This window comes from Doryrhamphus excisus, linkage group LG17 (assembly GCF_037039965.1).
Source record: "Doryrhamphus excisus strain RoL-2023G ecotype Guam linkage group LG17, RoL_Dexc_Guam_v1.1, whole genome shotgun sequence".
Classification (NCBI taxonomy): domain Eukaryota; kingdom Metazoa; phylum Chordata; class Actinopteri; order Syngnathiformes; family Syngnathidae; genus Doryrhamphus; species Doryrhamphus excisus.
This window is the reverse complement of record NC_136373.1, coordinates 1970725-1989843: the sequence shown is the minus strand read 5'-3', so window position 1 is coordinate 1989843 and position 19119 is coordinate 1970725. Positions and strand designations below refer to the sequence as shown.

Sequence of the window (19119 nt, the reverse complement as noted above, 5' to 3'; positions counted from 1 at the left end):
GAAACTGGAGTACCCGTAGAAAACCGGGGAGAACATGCAAACTCCACACAGAGATGGCGGAATTGAACCCTGGTCTCCTAGCTGTGAGGTCTGAGCGCTAACCACTCGTCTACCGTGCCGCCCACTCAAAGTATTATCTTCTCCAAAAAATACTAAAACTCTAAAAAACATAACTAGCACCCAACCTTGTTGTCTGTCTCAGACAGAATCTCGCATGGCAGACTAAAACTAGACTAAGACTAGAGTACTCATCAATAGGTACCATTGTAGCACAGTATGCAGTATTCCACTCCAATGTACTAAATAGCCCTGGTTTCGCCTGTCAGAGTGTATCCGCTGCAAAGCTTCGTTCCTGCAGTCATTCACAATCCACTGCTGGGTGGTCCCCCCCCCCCCCCCCCCATTCCCCTCCCCCAGTCAGAATATCGGAATATCATCACAGACATGGTTGGTGTCAGGCTCCGGATTTGGCAGTTATGTTCATGGTCAGTTATAAGGTTCCTTGGAAGAGAAATATGTATAATAAAGCCGTTTGTGGATGTTTTGAGGTGTTTTGTTTTTTTTTGAAATAATTTTCATGCATATCTGTGCTCAATTCCAGATCTGTCAAATCTACTATATGTGATATGACCATGCAATGACATAATTGGTACCATACCAATAAAATAAAATAAAATAAAATAAAATAAAATAAAATAAAATAAAATAAAATAAAATAAACCTTAAACTGTATTATGGAAAGCAGGAAGTGAACAAATGTAACAGTTACTGATTGTAAAAGTACCAGATGGAGGGGTAGGATTTAATAAGCTTTGCTTCTTCCTACTCCTTTTGGACATGTGGAACTGTGAACTGATTATGGGATGCACTCAATTGTAATCTGATGCATGTTCAAATGAAATAAAACCATTACCATTACCACTACCATTACCATTACCATAGTAAAGGAGTATCTGTCAAATCTACTAATTGTTTATGGGATGCCATCCAGGTTGGTCAAGGTAGTTGATGTAAAATGTCAAAATAGTTTTCATGTTTTTCAACTACAGTAGAGTCTCGTTATATCGATATCGGTTAAAACAAATTACTACTTATTACGATACTATTTTCATTTCCCGGCAAATTTCTAGTCTTTTATGATATAATTAGCTCCGTTAGTACGATACACGGTTATTATGATAATCCGGTTACTATGATGCCCTTTTCATCTCCCGCCAGCCAATTTGGTCTGCTTATATCGATACAAAAGCAGCTTAAATCAATCTTTGCTTAAGGATTTCAATACCAAAAAAGAACACGGCGAACGGCTGCTTCCAGTCAACTTTATTTTTCACACTTCCACCACCAGAGTGCAGCACACACAGCGGAAAACACCCGTCCCTCGCGCCTACCCCTCCGGGTGGCAACACCTTCCCTATCGATAGTTCCGGGGTGAATTATGTCCCGGTAACCGGTAATCACTACAGCGTAAGTTTATTTTTATTTACTGTAGTACAAAATTTATTGTAGTACAAAAGCATGCTAGATACGCAATCCATGAACTCAAGGAGAAAATTACATGCCATATCAAAGATCCGCCCACTTTTAATGCAGTTCGGCGCAGGATCGGATATATGGATAGTCCGGTTATATCGCTATTTTTTCCGACTCCCGAGAATATCGATATAACGAGACTTTACTGTAATTTGAAACGTCAACATCAAGCCAAGAAGATTTGATTTTTAATGATTCATGATCGTTTATTCACACGGCGTGTCAGAATAATCATTGTGATTTATCAGTGATTGACTTGTGTTGTGTACTTTTTACATTCTTGAGCGTATCCCTTTGGTCTCGATAAAAACACAGCATCGTCCGGCTTGCCTTACTCCCGTGCAGACGCAGCACATGTTCCCCATAACAGAAATCCAACCGACAGTCAGGTAGTGCAGGAGCGAAACTGTCAGAAGCTCGGCGTGTTCCCGATCTGAGGGGATGGGAATGGAGGACAATGTAAACACTCTGTCACACACATAAACAAGCCCCCGCTCGGGTTTCAACTGCGCGGTTCGGGAATGCTCAGCCGCTCTTTTATAGAGCAAGTATTTTTGTAATTTGTTTATGTGAGATTCCAGAGACGTAATGGGGGAAATGGCTTTCTCGGCATCACGCTACACCTGAGTTCAATTTGAAGAGGTCTCTCACAGACAGATCGTAAAGATGGCATACCAGAATGGACGCAGTCTGTCTTTTTCTTCTGCGTTTCATTTGTCTGACACATTCTTTCTCTTCCCGTTTGCTTCTTCTTGCTTTCTGAAGATGAATTATTGAGTGCGTATCCATGAACACTTCAACACGTCAATGGGATATTTCATATATTTTTGAGAATAATTTCCCCTAAAATGTAAAGAATTTGACACAGACTCAACTCGTGAAGCTACCAATCAGCCTCAGGAATAAATTTTGCGTGAGCCGACATGTGTGAGAGTTTGAATTCGCACTTCTTACATTTTGTGTAATGTCTACACAAACACCAAAGACAAAGTTCTTTTCAGGAATCCGATCCAAACAATCGTTGCTAACAAAATTGTATCACACAAACAGACACAAATAAATGTGCTCATCATCGGCATTGAAGCAAAGCTCAATACGTTCGAGTAGCAACAACAAAGACTTCGGTTCATTCGCACATATTGTCGTTCATTCACTCGTACAATATGCACACGTGTGTGTTTAAGAGTTTGTTTCCTCGTTGCGACGCAAAGCTTTGTGTCACGAACAAGCAGGCATTCCATTCCGACTTAGTCTGTTTGCTTAGGTAATAACTAGGCTTAGCTATAATTTCTTTGTGTTGCGTGTCTCTGGTTGTACACGTGTGTATGTGTAATGGATGTGTGTGTGTGTGTATGCACGGGCGCGTTTCAAAGGTATAGCACCCTTCGTTTATGCGCATTTACAGTATACAACCAAGCGTGTCTCTTTTGAAGTAATGGTAATGGTAATGGTTTTATTTCATTTGAACATGCATCAGATTACAATTGAATGCATCCCATAATCAGTTCCCAGTTCCACATGTCCAAAAGGAGTAGGAAGAAGCAAAGCTTATTAAATCCTACCCCTCCATCTGGTACTTTTACAATCAGTAACTGTTACATTTGTTCACTTCCTGCTTTCCATAATACAGTTTAAGGTTTTTTTTTGTTTTCTTTTTAATAATGTACCTCGTACTGAAGTACAAGGTGATATGACCATACAATGACATAAATGCTTTCCTAATATAATTATTATTATTTTTTTTAAATTTTGGTATGCATCAGATTCCAATTGAGTGCATCCCATAATCCGTTTACAGTTCCACATGTCCAAAAGGAGTAGAAAGAAGCAAAGCTTATTAAATCCTACCCCTCCATCTGGTACTTTTACAATCAGTAACTGTTACATTTGTTCACTTCCTGCTTTCCATAATACAGTTTAAGGTTTGTTTGTTTTTTTTTTATTAAAAAAAAAGAAAATTTTTGACAACTGGTTTATGAAAAAAATGAACAGATACCTTTCACAAATTTTTCAACTTAGACAGCGTAAATGTTCAATAAAAAATTGAAAAAAAATCCATCGTACCTCAAAATTTTGTGAATTTTTTCTTCACATCTGGTAATGGTTTTATTTCATTTGAACATGCATCAGATTACAATTGAGTGCATCCCATAATCAGTTCCCAGTTCCACATGTCCGAAAGGAGTAGGAAGAAGCAAAGCTTATTAAATCCTACCCCTCCATCTGGTACTTTTACAATCAGTAACTGTTACATTTGTTCACTTCCTGCTTTCCATAATACAATTTAAGGTTTTTTTTTGTTTTTTTTTTTAAATAATGTACCTTGTACTGAAGTACAAGGTGATATGAGCATCCAATGCCATAATGGGTACCATAGTGCGTGTCAATATAGTGATATATATAGCACATCATGACTGGTTCAAGACTCTTCATCCTTGTATTTAGCAAACATCAACTGCTTGTATTGTTTCTTGAATTGGCTCATCGTTGTGCATTAGAAAACAGTAGAAAACAGATTCTGCAAAATGAATTAATCCATCCGTTCTTGCTTTGGTTGAGTTTACCGTCCTTCTCCGACACAAACATCTTTGCATCTGTATTGAAAACTGATGAAAGATGACATTTGTTGCCGTTTTCTTTGACTAGGAAGTCATGAGCAAGAAAGGAGAGGACATAAAAGAATTGTGTGCATCAACACGAAAATAAATAGCTTAAGTTATTACCGCGGCTTTTGAAATTGCGGTGCTGTGCAATGATCTTTTCCTGCTGCTCTTCCTCGCTCATCACTTGGCCGTGCACACACACACACAAACACACACAAACACACACAAACACACAGACACGCAGACACTGATGTGGCATAATTGTTTGTTTTTCTTGACAGGCAAAAATGCTTTGTTCTCTTTTTGTGATTCTCTTTGGTGTGTTACCTGACAAGTGTCAGGAAATGGAACGAGTGAACAAACGGTAAACCCAGTTCCTTGCCTGACTGCCGCTGCAAAAGCTTAGACTGACAAAGAGGATTGACGGTGTCATCCTCGGGTTTAAGTGTAACTAGCTGGATTGACAGACGGAACAACATAGTCAATTTACACACACAGTCAAAAATGTGCAGAGGCAATTACAGGGAGGTGTATCAAAGCGATGGCGTAATCCCCCCCCCCCCCCCCCCCGTATAAATGTGTTGGGGGCACGCCCCGACATGGATTATCCCGACTCACGTTTGGTCAATCGTCATATCCTTTGTAATATTCTTGTTTGTTTGTTGTGAAAATGTCATGCAGACTCAAAGATGAGCCAAGCTAATGTCTTTAATACAGTATCGTACCGTCTGGTGGTTGCCGGTTGCTGATTGGTTGGGTGCGCATGCTTTGAAATTTCATGGGAGTCGATCACTGCGTAAATAAATACATGCGTATGTGGTTAGTGTTACCGCTGAATTGTATATGTTAAATGATTTTTCTTGTTACGTCTTAAAAATGTATCTGCGGAGGGATCGTTATTCCATACGAAATGACTGCTGTGCTGTAATTTCATGGCGCAGCACAAGGTGGCGCATCCCGCACAGTGGTAATTTGGTTCAGCGCACCAAATTTTGTGACTGGACTGCGCCGAGATGAGCGTGGCAGCAGTGACAATTTTGTGCGCTGAGAACTCGCCAGCTCGAACCTGGTCTGTTCTTGGCGCAGGCGAAGCGCAGCGGTAAATTGGCTGACTGACGCGCAGTGCAGACACGTCACCAAAACCTCTAAACAGTTACACTCATCGCTCATTTCCGTGGCTGTGCTTCTTCATACGCCAGACGCCCCCGCCCCCGTCCCCCCTCCCCTTTCCTTCAGTAACCATCCAATCACAAATGAGCCAACACGCAGCGTCAACTTAGTGAAAACAAAAGTGACCTATTAGACAACTAACCACAACAACTAAAAAAAACGATTAATATAAAGTTGGTTGTTAAAATTTATATTTCTTTACTGTTCATTTTCACAAGTAAAATGCTTGGATTAGCCTGCTGCTGTGTTTAATGTAACTGTCAGGAACAGATGACACGTCCCACGAGGTGTCGTGGATCGCGGATCGTGGCGTCTGATGCGCAGTCCAGTCCGGTGCATTCAAAGGCAATGCGAGACGTTCATTGAGAGACGTTCATTTGATTGGTTAAGATAATTAAAAAAAAAAAAAATCCAAAAATTTTCAACTATAATGATGGGAAATGGTAATATTAATGACGGTCATAATGATAACAATTATAAAAATAATGATAATAACAATAATAATATTACAATGATAACAATAACAAGACTGTGGCATGAATATGATTATACCTTGCAAAAAGGGGTAGACATTTATTAGCTTTTGCTTCAGCCTACTCCTTTTTGGGCTTGTGATCAGATAGTTGAATACAAATGTAAATAATGGAAAGTTATATTTTCATTGATGTAAGAAATGCACTAATGTTTCATATATTTGCCCAAATTAAAAATAAAAATAAAAAATTGACATACTTGTATGCAATTCAAATAGTCTGAAGCAGAATATGAAAACGTTACACGAAACCCCTGAAAGTGTTAGCCTTTTGCTGTAATCTCCGCCAGTCTTTTGAAGCTTTACGAGAGTGCATATGCTTAACTTTAAATGTCTTAATACGGTGTGTGTTTCTGTCTTTGATGTTTAGTACTGGGTTTGTAAAAGGATTGGTTTTACTGTCTCGGTGTGTACGTGTACCGTAGGCCGGTGCAGTCAATGTGGTTCACCTTGCGCCGGCCACCTGTAAGCCATCGGCAGGAATTAGCGTCTTCAGCGTTGATGGCTTGCAGAACAGAGTGGGCAGCGAGAATGTGGACGGCTTTTTTTTTTTTTTGCTTTTTTTGTAGTGATGTGTGCGTGTTGTTTGATGTATGCTATCAAACGTTTCATGATAGCGTTCAAACCTGCTCTAAAAAAAAAAAAAACACCATATTGCAGACGGCAATGTATTTTGCATGGTGTTCTGCCCGTCACGTCACATATAGTTGGTGGGTAGACAAATTATCTTCAAGTTATTTCCTTTCAACTTAAATAGCCAAAAACTTACCACTTCCACACGTATAGGGAGGATAACTATTAACAGTTATTTAACCTTTAACATGAACATGAATCAAACGTAATAATTTTTTCTGGGTACATGATACCATACAGCATCCATATCAAACTTGCGCGGGCCGCATTAACATTAAACTTTCATATCAAACTAGTGTCCTGCCGGCCACATTTGGCCCGCGGGCCGTGTGTTTGAGACACATGCTAACTCGCAAACTAGAGAGCTAGCGACCTGAACGGTAGCCTTCAAGTTATTTCCTTTCAACTTAAAAAAGCCAAAAACTTACCACTTCCACACGGATAGGGAGGATAACTACTAACAGTTATTTAACCTTTAACATGAACATTAATCAAACTGCACTAACATTAAACTTTCATATCAAACTAGTGTCCTGCCGGCCACATTTGGCCCGCGGGCCGTGTGTTTGAGACACATGCTAACTCGCAAACTAGAGAGCTAGCGACCTAAACGGTAGCCTTCAAGTTATTTCCTTTATTTCCTGAGTTATTTCTCAACTTATTATTTCTCAACTTAAAAAAGCCAAAAACTTACCACTTCCACACGGATAGGGAGGATAACTACTAACAGTTATTTAACCTTTAACATGAACATGAATCAAACGTAATAATTTTTTCTGGGTACATGATACCATACAGCATCCATATCAAACTTGCGCGGGCCGCACTAACATTAAACTTTCATATCAAAGCGGGGGCCTCAAAGTAGTCTCCTGCGGGCCACATTTGGCCCGCGGGCCGCGTGTTTGAGACCCCCTGTTCTAAACGCACACACAACCTGGACTCATTAAGTCTAGTAAACAAATAGGTTATTAATTCCAGCCTGGAGGGTCTACACACGTAAATAATTCCGGAGACGCACCACTGACCACGCCTCTTTTCTTTGTGTCTAAGGCTCCGATTGGCTGTAGGGCTTTGGAGAAAATGGCGCAACTAATGATGCGGTCCTTGTGTTTCTGCTTCCTGTCCTTTGCTGTAAGGACTTCCTGTGGCAGACTCATGTGGTCCTGATTAAAGTCCAGATTTCCGAAGCCCCCTGAAGCAGTACAGTTTTGTACTGATACAAACACAAAAGATATAGGCTAGTCCCCGTCTTTAGATATGTGATACCATTGAGTCAGAGCATTGGAAATACTGACTCCATTTTTTTTTCCTTTAAGTTTCTCGGTCTGTTTCCAGTTTTTTTCTGCGTCCCCTTGTTGTGTAGCCAGGAGGCTGTTTGGTGTGATGAGGAGATGACTGGTCCTGTTTAGCTGACTGGTCTGCAGCCCAGTCCTGGCACCAGACCTCACAGCTGGGGTGTTGATCTGTGGGTTGGTTTGTACGTTGCAAAGAGCAACACAAACAGAGGCTTTTAAAAATCAATATGCATAAACTTGTGTTGAATTGGAGGAAAAAAAAAAAAAAAAACAGCAAACAATCGGCTTGTTTTGTCTGTGCCGTACTAAGACGTTCCAATGTCGGTGCAAATATTCCCAAATCCGTTCCAACCACCTGCTTGCAACAAGATAAACGACCTAGTATGTTTTTCTTTATCATGGCTGCAGTAAAAACATATATTTTTTTATCCTAACAATCTTATTGTTTGGTCTCAAACACGCGGCCCGCGGGCCAAATGTGGCCCGCAGGACACTAATTTGAGGCCCCCGCCTTGATATGAAAGTTTAATGTTAAGTTTGATATGGATGCTGTATGGTATCATGTACCCGGAAAAAATTCTTACGTTTGATTCATGTTCATGTTAAAGGTTAAATAACTGTTAATAGTTACCCTCCCTATCCGTGTGGAAGTGGTAAGTTTTTGGCTATTTAAGTTGAAAGGAAATAACTTGGAGGCTACCGTTTAGGTGGCTAGCTCTCTAGTTTGCGAGTTAGCATGTGTCTCATGACATTGCAGTTGCGTAATATGTTGTAAATAAAAAGAGTATAAATGTGACTATAGTCGTGTTTTGTCATGTCTACAGGGCTCTAATAATGATTTGTTCATTTTAATCTGAAAAAAATAATTTGTCTACCCACCAACTATATGTGTGCCGTTTTATTATTATTATTATATTTATTTATTACTGATTGATTGATTTTATTCTTGATTTGTTTATTTATTTTTCATGTTATTTTGTGCAGAAAAATAAAAATTAAGACATTTGAGAACAGTGGAATGTTTTATCAGAGCTTTTATTGTAGAAAATCGGAACCAAAGCACTGAAAAAGTTTGTATATTTTTCTGTTTTTAATAAATGTGTTTTTTTTTTTTTTATGGAAAACTTGATGCGTCCCAGCCTTGCCCAGACCCTAGCTCCAGTGGCCCCCAAGTAAATTGAGTTTGAGACCCCTGCATTAAAGAATATGCAGCGATGACATAAATAATATTATTCTGCATTCTAGTAAAATTATTATTTGACTTTGTGTTAAACAATCTTAACTCTGTTATTGTTATGAAATACTTTGCTGCATCAGCATCCTGAATCGGTGCTTTCAGTTTGGGAAAATGTGTGTGTGTGTCTGTGGGTGTATAGCCACTCTCCGAGGGGAAATTGTTGGAAAATGGACTCCAAATGTTGGCCTTTTAGCTTTGCAAACACAATATGAAGGCTCTCTCTCTTTCCACTTGATCCCACACCCAAATAGCCCACCCTTCCACCCGCTACAATTCACCTGCCCAACAACCTCTTCAGGCTCTTCAGCACCCAATCCCCCCCTTACTCACTCTGTCTTTTTCATCACACACACACACAGAGTCATTCCTGAGTGGGTAAATAGAGTAAATTGGGGCTGACCCAACTGGGGTTACCGGGGGCCGCTCTCTCTTTTCATGTCAAAGCCATCTGAAGGCTGATTGGTTGATTGCGGTGCTCTCCGCTTCCAAAAGGCTCCCTTGTGTTATTGTAATTGCCCCATCATGCGTGTGTACACATATCCACCTATTTATCCACCTATTTAACACACACACACACACACATATGCAGACGCACACACACACATTCTTCCAGCCAAATGACTTAATTGGTGTTAATTGCATAATGACACTAGTGAATTGGTGCTGGGTCATAGGTGACGCAGTATGAAGTGGAATGAGTTGGGAGGGGTAGAGAACGGATGTGGAGAAGATGAGGAAGAGGACAACTTTTAGTCGGCAACTGTTTCTTACTTGCTTCGGCATGAAGCAATCCTTGACCCTGATGGCTGACGTGGGCCCATGTGACACACACACACACACACAGATGGTTCTTTGTGGGGTGGATGTTCTATGTATTTAAAACACAAGGATTCAATTTTACGCCGTTAGAATCTGTGGCTCAGTGTCTAAGTGTACCTGCGTGTGTCTGGGGATTTTAACCCTCGTCTTGTGTGCGACCCGTTGCATGTTCTCCCTGTGTACGCGTGGGTTTTCTCCAAGTACTCCGGTTTCCTCCCACATTCCAAAAAAAAAAAAAACATGCTAAGTTAATTAGCGACTCCAAATTATCCATAGGTATGAATGTGAGTGTGAATGGTTGTTTGTCTATATGTGCCCTGTGATTGGCTGGCCACCAGTCCAAGGGTGTATACCCCGCCTCTCGCCCAAAAAGACGCAGTGGCGCAGGTTGACGGCATTAAGCACCCCATGCAGTGGTCATTTCATCAAGCGCACCACTGTGCGCAGCCAATTTTATAGAATGTGCTGCACCAAGAATTTCAATAATTTTGTGACAAAACAGTGCGCCAAAGACGCTCTGAAAGATTGCCAATTCCGACATGGTCTTTTCTTGGCGCAGGCAAAGCGCACCCTGCACTGCACTGCCTGTCATTGCTGTTTATGTGTGAGCATGTATGTTGTTGTCTCAAGCACTATATAGCGTCATACAAAGGACAGTAGTAGGGGTGCGCTGCCTACCTAGTTCCGAGTATTTGAAGATAAAGGGGCTCTAATTCCATGGCGCAGGTTGACGGTGTTCAGCACCCCATGTCGTGGTAATTTCATCAAGCGAACCACTGTGCGCAGCAAATTTGGTAGAATCTGCTGCGCCGAGATGGCCGTGGCGGCGCACCATGGGAGGTGTCCACATTTTCAACTTCAATAATTTAGTGACAAAACAGTGCGCCAAAGATGCCCTGAAAGATTGCCAATTCCGACATGGTCTTTTCTTGGCGCAGGCGAAGCGCACCCTGCACTGCACTGCCTGTCATTGCTGTATTGAGTATGTATGTTTTTGTCTCAAGCACTATATAGCGTCAAAACAGTGTGCCCTGAAAGATTGCCAATTCCGACATGGTCTTTTCTTGGCGCAGGCGAAGCGCACCCTGCCTGTCATTGCTGTATATATGTGTACACATATGTTGTTGACTCAAGCATTATGTAGCGTCATACAAAGGACAGTAGTAGGGGTGTCATGATTTGTTTTAATACCGATTTGATTCATATCACAATTCGTGGTTGCCGATAGAATTCATTGACGATATTGGATCATTTAGAATGATACTCAAGGTAATAATATTCATTAATAATATAATAGTTGTAGTAGTTTATGTTTGTAGAACTGCGCTGCCTACATAGTTACGAGTATTTGAAGATAAAGAGGTTCTAATTCCGTGGCGCAGGTTGACGGTGTTAAGCAACCCATGCAGTGGTAATTTCATCAAGCGCACCACGGTGCGCAGCCAATTTGGTAGAATGTGCTGCGCCGAGAATTTCAGTAATTTTGTGACAAAACAGTGCGCCAAAGATGCCCTGAAAGATTGCCAATTCCGACATGGTCTTTTCTTGGCGCAGGCGAAGCGCACCCTGCCTGTCATTGCTGTATATGTGTGTGCATGTACGTATGTTGTTGTCTCAAGCACTATATAGCGTCATACAAAGGACAGTAGTAGGGGTGTCATGATTTGTTTTAATACCGATTTGATTCATATCACAATTCGTGGTTGCCGATACAATTCATTGACGATATTGGCTCATTCAGAATGACACTCAAGGTAATAATATTCATTAATAAAATAATAGTTGTAGTAGTTTATGTTTGTAGAACTGCGCTGCCTACGTACTTGTTGTGAGTTGGATGAACGAGTGATGACATAGCCTGGTCTTCAACCTCTCTGAACGTGAGCGTTTCTGGATTCGTCATATCCATCACAAGGCTCAACTCCGGTCTCTCATTCTTCCTGTAGCATTTATAGCTGGTTGTCAGCTGTGCATGTTAGTCTCATTGATGTTGAGCTCGCACGGTGCCTGTCGTGCTTAAACTTGTTACGTCTGAATGCACTTTGTCATACCCACTGCTTTTTTAGTGTGTGGTATGTGTGCATCCTGTATTGACTCTTTTTAAGTGGTTCTCCAAGCCCAGATGATAGATGTACGGTTTTTATGAGAGTTCCTTCGAAAGGCATCCCCCACAGGCTCTTCAGGACACAAAAGACGCTGTCACGCTGTGCTTTTCTTGATCTTACCGTGTGTTCATCCAGATGTGTGCGGTGTTTGCCGGTGAAGAGTTTGGACGTGCATGTGTATGTGAACGCCTCCATGTGTGTGGAAGAGCTGTCACCTGTTCCTCGTGCCGTCTACAAGTCCTGTCTCTGGGCGAGCCTTTGAACTGGGCCACAGGAGATTCCTACACTGTGAAATAGCCCCGGACAGATTTACTCAATGAAAGAGCAAGACTTAACCACTGTTATTACGCCACTCTTTTTTTTTTTTTTTTTTTAAACATCACTTTGTGTTTCTGTGTCTTTTTTGCTCTGCTATTCCTTGAGTCATTCTCAACCTTTGTCATTTACTGCTTCCTCACTTCAATGTGCTGTAACTGTGTGTAAAGTTACGAGTATTTGAAGATAAAGGGGTCTAATTCTCATTCCGCAGGGTGACGGAGTGTTAAGCACTCAATGCAGTGGCAATTTCATCAAGTGCACCACAGTGCGCAGCCTATCTGCTGCGCCGAGATGGCTGTGGCGGCGCACCAGGGGAGGTGTCCACATTTTCAACTTCAATAATTTTGTGACAAAACAGTGCGCCAAAGATGCCTTAAAAGATTGCCAATTCCGACATTCTTGGCGCAGGCGAAGCGCACACTGCCTGTCATTGGTGTGTGTGTGCACGTATGCAAGCACTATATGGCGTCATACAAAGGACAGTAGTAGGAGTGTCATGATTTGTTTTAATACCGATTTGATTCATATCACAATTCGTGGTTGCCGATACAATTCATTGACGATATTGGATCATTTAGAATGATACTCAAGGTAATAATATTCATTAATAATATAATAGTTGTAGTAGTTTATGTTTGTAGAACTGCGCTGCCTACATAGTTACGAGTATTTGAAGATAAAGAGGTTCTAATTCTGTGGCGCAGGTTGACGGTGTTAAGCAACCCATGCAGTGGTAATTTCATCAAGCGCACCACGGTGCGCAGCCAATTTGGTAGAATGTGCTGCGCCGAGAATTTCAATAATTTTGTGACAAAACAGTGCGCCAAAGATGCCTTAAAAGATTGCCAATTCCGACATGGTCTTTCTTGGCGCAGGCGAAGCGCACACTGCCTGTCATTGGTGTGTATGTGTGTGCACGTATGTATGTTGTTGTCTCAAGCACTATATAGCGTCATACAAAGGACAGTAGTAGGAGTGTCATGATTTGTTTTAATACCGATTTGATTCACTGTGCAAAGCATATTTGGTAGAATGTGCTGCGCCGAGATGGCCGTGGCGCCACACCATGGGAGGTGTCCACATTTTCAACTTCAATAATTTAGTGACAAAACAGTGCGCCAAAAATGCCCTGAAAGATTAACAATTCCGACATGGTCTTTTCTTGGCGCAGACGAAGCGCACCCAAAACTGCACTGCCTGTCATTGGTGTATATGTGTGTGCACGTATGTATGTTGTTGTCTCTAGCACTAAATAGCGTCATACAAAAGACAGTAGTAGGGGTGTCATGATTTGTTTTAATACCGATTTGATTCATATCGAACTGCGCTGCCTACGTAGTTACGAGTATTTGAAGATAAAGGGGCTCTAATTCCATGGCGCAGGTTGACGGTGTTAAGCACCCCATGCAGTGGTAATTTCATCAAGCGCACCACCGTGCGCAGCAAATTTGGTAGAATGTGCTGCGCTGACATGGCAGTGGCGGCGCACCACAGGAGGTGTCCACATGTTCAACTTGGTGCAATGACAATTTTGTGACAAAACAGTGCGCCAAAGATGCCCTGAAAGATTACCAATTCCGACATGGTCTTTTCTTGGCGCAGGCGAAGCGCACACTGCCTGTCATTGCTGTATATGTGTGTGCACATATGTATGTTGTTGTCTCAAGCACTATATAGCGTCATACAAAGGACAGTAGTAGGGTTGTTTTAATACCGATTCGATTCATATCACAATTATTGGTTGCCGATACAATTCACTGACAATTTTGGCTCATTTAGAATGATACGATCCAAAATAATTCAATAATTTTAAATCAATTCCATTCTTAGACAAAACTAGTCAGTCGTCAGTCAGTCAACCAGTCAGCATCATCTTGGGAAAAAAGTGAAGTCACCTGGCTAGGCGTCTCCAGCAGGTGAGCTCAAGTTGATGATTCATAAGAAGCGCAACTGTGGTACGTCCTGCAGCTCCGCCCAAAACGGGAGTGGCCGAAATCTAAACGAGAGACAACAAAATCAGTCACAAATCCAACAAATATGCAAAGATGACAAAATAGCAAGATCGCCAAACCTGTGTTACAGTCGAGCGCGACAGTACCCCCCCTGTACTGAGAAATATTGTACAGCCGTGAAAAGGAGCATTTGTTGAGCAAATGTTTAATATGGAAGATGATAAATGACGCAGGTGGCTGCGCTGGTATAAACAGTTTGTCATCTCACAGGCCGGATTAAACCCATCTGCGGGCCTGATCCGCACCGGATCCCGATATTTGAAACCCCTGCAGTAGAGCAAATTGCTGAACACATATCAATGTATTTGGATCTTATGAATATAAATTGATGCAGTGGATGAATTGTTACACCCGTAGGCAGTAGCCTAAATAAATAAAACATATAAACATACAATTCACAGACACCTACAAAAACGTTGGTGTGTTATTTCTCACAGGTGTTTAGGCGTGGCTGTCTGAGCTGTTGAACATGTGTCAGAACCCGGGGGTGGGGTGGGGGTAGACAATGTAATTATCCAAGCAAAGCACTATTTATCTCACACAAACACTGTCTGCATGTGCACATGCGGCGTGGGGTGTATCAGTTGCTAATTAATGAACATTTTTCCGCAGACTTCAAGAACAGAAGGAATTGGAAAGTAGAATGTGTTTCTTTCTTTTGCAGATTAATCTCAGAAAATTAATCTCACATTTTCAACTTCAATAATTTTGTGACAAAACAGTGCGCCAAAGATGCCAATTGCAAGATTCCCAATTCCGACATGGTATTTTCTTGGCGCAGGCGAAGCGCACACTGCCTGCCATTGCTGTATATGTGTGTGTTTTAATACAGATTTGATTCATATCACAATTCATGGTTGCCGATACAATTCTGCGACCGCTAAAATGAAAGAGTTATTCAAAACCAGCAACTCATTCATAACCATGGATGCGCAAAAAAAAAACATCGGCGCACCTCGTCTTTACAAAGACTTTAACTGGCTTTATAACAGATTTTCCTGTACCTATAACTTATAACAATTATTCACGAGGATTCTGTGATTGTCGGAATATTTATCCATTCATTCTAGAACACGATGGATGGGGGAATTAGATATGTCTTGCGATGTTTATTTTAATATTTTCTCCGGCATCTTCTTCCTACTACTATGTTTCATTGTATTTGTCTTTCAGTCTTGAAAGACAAATAAAAAAAAACATTAAAATTAAAAAGTAATTCAAAACCAGCAACTCATTCATAACCGCGGATGCGCAAAAAAAAACATCGGCGCACCACGTCTTTAGAAAGACTTTAACTGGCTTTATAACAGATTTTCCTGTACTTATAACTTATAACAATTATTCACGAGGATTCTGTGACCGTCGGAATATTTATCCATTCATTCTAGAACACTTTTGAGGTTATTGGACGTGAGCACCTGGCCTGCAAGCTCTGTTCTCGTTCATCCCAAAGGTTGAGGTTTGGTCCGTGGAGTTTTTCCACACCAAAACCATCCAACCGCGTACTTGGGACCTTTATGAACTGTTGGAATAGTAAAGGGGGCTTTCCCATGAAGTGTTCCTCAAGCAAAATGTCTTGGTATATTTAATAATAGTCATTTTTTTCCCCAAAATTTCAAATGACCCTACAGAAAGTAATCATCTGCAAAGGGCATTTTTGTTCCCCGCAAGTATTTTGGTTGACTTTTCCTTCAACGAGGTAAGTCGACTGAGACGGCTGTCACCTGTCATTACGGCGAACCGGGGGAGAAATGCGGGGTATGCCATTTAAACCGGCCCACTCAAGGATGTGGGGTAATGTGAGTGATGGTTAAAAGTCACAGTCTGTGACCTGAGAAAGCTCCTACTAAACATCAGCACATGACCTTGCTCGAGAGGCCTGAATTCTTTCTGCGTTAAGCTGATACTATTCCCAGCGCCACCCAGACAAATGGACCCGAGTTCACACACACACACACACACACACACACACACACACACACACACACACACACACACTCGCAACCCAAAGTAACATTTCATCCTGAATGAGCTGTGTGATTCTTTTCCAGTTACTGGAAGTCTGCAAACACTTTACTCCGTCCACTTTCACCGCTTATTTTCAGTAAGCTGGGGTCTCAAGCACGCGGCCCGCCGGCCAAATGTGGCCCGCAGGACACTAGTTTGAGGCCCCCGTATTTTGGGTTGTAAAGCATGCAGGATTTATTTGTACCCACCTAAAACTGACAGCTTTCTTACGATAAACAACTTGAGAAACCGTCACTTTTTATAATTAAGGTTTACCTTAAAGCGGGGGCCTCAAACTAGTGTCCTGCGGGCCACATTTGGCCCGCGGGCCGCATGTTTTTCTGTATGGTATCATGTACTCGGAAAAAAATTATTACGTTTCATTAATGTTCATGTTAAAGGTTAAATAACTGTTGATAGTTATCCTCCCTATCCGTGTGGAAGTGGTAAGTTTTTGGCTATTTAAGTTTAAAGGAAATAACTTGAAGGCTACCGTTTAGGTTGCTAGCTCTCTAGTTTGCGAGTTAGCATGTGTCTCAAACACACGGCCCGTGGGCCAAATGGGGCCAGCAGGACACTAGTTTGAGGCCCCCGTATTTTGGGTTGTAAAGCATGCAGGATTTATTTGTACCCACCTAAAACTGACAGCTTTCTTACGATAAACAACTTGAGAAACCGTCACTTTTTATAATTAAGGTTTACCTTAAAGCGGGGGCCTCAAACTAGTGTCCTGCGGGCCACATTTGGCCCGCGGGCCGCATGTTTTTCTGTATGGTATCATGTACTCGGAAAAAAATTATTACATTTCATTAATGTTCATGTTAAAGGTTAAATAACTGTTATTAGTTATCCTCCCTATCCGTGGGGAAGTGGTAAGTTTTTGGCTATTTAAGTTTAAAGGAAATAACTTGAAGGCTACCGTTTAGGTCGCTAGCTCTCTAGTTTGCGAGTTAGCATGTGTCTCAAACACACGGCCCGCGGGCCAAATGGGGCCAGCAGGACACTAGTTTGAGGCCCCCGCCTTGTTATGAAAGTTTAATGTTAGTGCGGCCTGCGCAAGTTTGATATGATTGCTGTATGGTATCATGTACCCGGAAAAAATTATTACGTTTGATTAATGTTCATGTTAAAGGTTAAATAACTGTTAATAGTTATCCTCCCTATCCGTGTGGAAGTGGTAAGTTTTTGGCTATTTAAGTTGAAAGGAAATGACTTGAAGGCTACCGTTTAGGTCGCTAGCTCTCTAGTTTGCGAGTTAGCATGTTTCTCAAGACTGTAATATTTATTATCATGGTCATTTTTTCATGTAAATTGAGGCATCAAAAGCAGTATCGGCTACAAAAATCGGCCATCGGCTAAGGGTGATGGAAAAAAATCGGTATTGGCATCGCAAAAAAAACATATCAGTCGATCCCTAGTTTAGAGCATTCTGTCATAACTGTCTAAAAATATCTTATCTGTTTTTTTTTTACTCAGATACGGTCCTGCCGGAACGTCTGCTGCATGTGAAACGGTCTCGCTCTCGATGTCTCTTCAGTTTTACTCCCACTCTCTCACCGCCGCACCCCGAGGCTGCAAAGGTGGGCATTCCCCTCCAACCAAAACATCACTCTAAAACCGTATCTTCTGCTGATCCCTTTTCCTATTTCGCTCATTGCGAGGCGGTCGTGCCTTTAGGCGGTTGGACCCCACAGCTTGGGGAGCTTAACACACATGCACACTCAAAACACACATACATGCTAAAAAGTATGTTTGATCTGGCGTTCATGTTTATTTCACGTTTGAGACTAAGGAAGGAATCGTTTAAACTCTGATGAAGTCAGAAATCAGACCCATTTGGTACAGCTCGGAATTAGCTGTTAGCTGCTTGGCGTTAGCTCGAGGTCAGTAGCAAACAAACCACATATTGTAAAAGTTTCTTCCCCGAGTGCGTGTCCAATGTGTCCAATATCCTGGGGCGGCTTCTGACCCCGGTGGCAGCGAGCGAGCGGCCCCCGGTCACTAGCTTGAATGGTTTCTTCCTGAGACTGGACTTACTCAGCTTACTTAGCTGTTTTGTGGTTGACTATGGCCAATAATTAGTCCAAAAATGCGGGATATGAGTTTTTGATCCATTTTGAAATTTTAAATCCATTTTAAAATTAAAAATTATATTTTTTTAAATTTAAAAAGCAAGGTTTATTAAATCCTACCCCTCCATCTGGTACTTTTACAATTAGTAACTGTTACATTTGTTCACTTCCTGCTTTCCTAATATAGTTTAAAATTTTTTAATTTTTTAATTTTTTAATTTTTTAATTTTTTAATTTTTTAATTTTTTAATTTTTTAATTTTTTAATTTTTTAATTTTTTAATTTTTTAATTTTTTAATTTAAAACTATATTAGGAAAGCAGGAAGTGAACAAATGTAACAGTTACTAATTATAAAAGTACCAGATGGAGGGGTAGGATTTAATAAACTTTGCTTCTTCCTAGGCGGCACGGCGGTCGAGTTGTTAGCGCGCAGAGACCTCACAGCTAGGAGACCAGGGTTCAATTCCACTCTCTGCCAATTTCTGTGTGGAGTTGTTGCATGTTTTCCCCGTGCATGCGTGGGTTTTCTCCGGGTACTCCGGTTTCCTCCCACGTTCCAAAAACATGCTAGGTTAATTAGCCACTCCAAATTGTCCATAGGTATGAATGTGAGTGTGAATGGTTGTTTGTCTATATGTGCCCTGTGATTGGCTGGCCACCAGGACAGCTGGGATAGGCTCCAGCACCCCCGCGACCCTTGTTAGAAGGGCAAATCAGTTAAGAGACAGAACTTGAACTGTGGGCAATAAAGAACAGATGGAGAAATGGTGAGTCTGTGG

At 41.4% G+C, this 19119-nt stretch overlaps 1 protein-coding gene across 2 annotated transcripts in view; it reads left to right on the top strand.

Annotated features, from left to right (window-relative positions):
* Positions 1-19119, top strand: part of LOC131136511 (ERC protein 2-like) — a 127933-nt gene that overhangs the window by 96742 nt on the left and 12072 nt on the right. Inside the window, exon 15 of one of the 2 annotated variants that reach the window (XR_009131749.2) lies at positions 17744-17847. The gene's annotated coding sequence lies outside the window, so the exon portion shown is untranslated. Of the gene's footprint in view, positions 1-17743; positions 17981-19119 lie in introns of those variants that run through there. The other variant, XM_078798250.1, reaches the window with a different exon arrangement.